Source organism: Eimeria tenella, genomic scaffold (genome assembly GCF_000499545.2).
Source record: "Eimeria tenella Houghton genomic scaffold, Eth_scaff2294, whole genome shotgun sequence".
NCBI classification, from domain to species: Eukaryota; Apicomplexa; class Conoidasida; order Eucoccidiorida; family Eimeriidae; genus Eimeria; species Eimeria tenella.
The window spans coordinates 1,718-2,937 of NW_013542151.1; the positions used below are offsets into that span (position 1 = coordinate 1,718).

The 1,220-nt window shown below is 57.1% G+C and overlaps 1 protein-coding gene across 1 annotated transcript in view; it reads left to right on the plus strand.

Annotated features, from left to right (window-relative positions):
- The window catches only part of ETH_00037145 (carbonic anhydrase domain containing protein, putative), a gene marked incomplete at both ends in the record, with an annotated part of 1,603 nt that overhangs the window by 263 nt on the left and 120 nt on the right, over window positions 1-1,220 (plus strand). The gene's annotated exons all lie outside the window — the stretch shown is intronic.

A 1,220-nucleotide genomic window follows, 5' to 3' on the forward strand; every position in this document is an offset into this window, starting at 1 on the left:
CTAGCTGTGGCTAGCTGGCGCTGGCTGGGCAGCTAGCTGTGCCTGGCTGCTCAGCTAGCTGTGGCTGCCTGCGGCTGGCGGGGCAGCTAGCTACAGCTAGCTGTGGCTGCCTGGCCAGCTAGCTGTGGCTAGCTGGCCAGCTATGTACAGCTAGCTGGCCACTTGGCTGGCTGTGGCTAGCTGTGAAGTTGGCCGTGGCTAGCTGTGCAGTTTGGTGCAGCTAGCTGCTCCTTGCTGCAGCTAGCTGCTCCTTGCAGCTTTTAAAAGGAAGAGACGAGTGGACTTTCAAATGTACGAGGGTTTAGGGTTTAGGGTTTAGGGTTTAGGGTCCAGGGTTTACCGGTGATGGTATTCAAGCGGTTTTGTGGGCAGCGCAGCAGCTGAGGGGCTCCTTTGTTCCGAGGGTTTAGGGTTTAGGGTTTAGGGTTTAGGGTTTAGGGTTTAGGTGGGTTGCAGTGGCTAGCTGAGCTGCAGCGGGGTCACTTGGCCGCGCCGCCTTATAGCCAGTTAGCTACGGCTTTGGCTAGCTAGCTGGCTAGCTAGCTAGCTAGCTAGAAGGGTTGATGGCTGGACAGCTTGCTGTCTAGCTAGCTAGCTGCATAGCTAGCTAGCTAACTGGGATGCTAGCTAGCTAGCTAGCTAGCTAGCTAGCTAGCTGGGGCTTAGCTGGGGAGCCGGCTGCCCAGCTAGCTATTAATCGGGCGGCCAGCTCGCTGGGCAAAAGCTATGTAGCTAGCCAAGCTAGCCCAGCTAGCTAGCCGGGTGGCCAGCTAGCTAGGCAGCTAACCAGTTGGCTAGCTGGGTAGGTGGCTAGCTAGCTAGCTAGGTAGGTGGCTAGCTAGCTAGCTAGCTAGCTAGCTAGCTAGCTGGGCTGGTGGCTAGCTAAAGCCTACGCTGGCTAGGCAGCTAGCTAGCTGGGACTGGGGCAAGCTGGGCGGCTATGTTGGCTAGCTAGCTAGTTAGCTGGCTAGACAGCCGGGGAGCCAGCTAGCTGGCTAGCTACTGTTTGAGTAAGCTGTGGAACTACCTGGCTGGCTAGCTAGCTGCCTAGCTAGCTAGCTAGCTAGCTTAAGAGGCTAACTAGCTAGCTAGCCAACAGGCTAGCTGGCTAGCTAGCTGTGTCTAAACGAGCCACCGAGCTTTCCAGCTAGCCATTTGGCTAGCCAGCTAGCGAAGCCTCATGCTGGCAAGCAACAGCGGCGAAGACAGCAGCAGCAGCA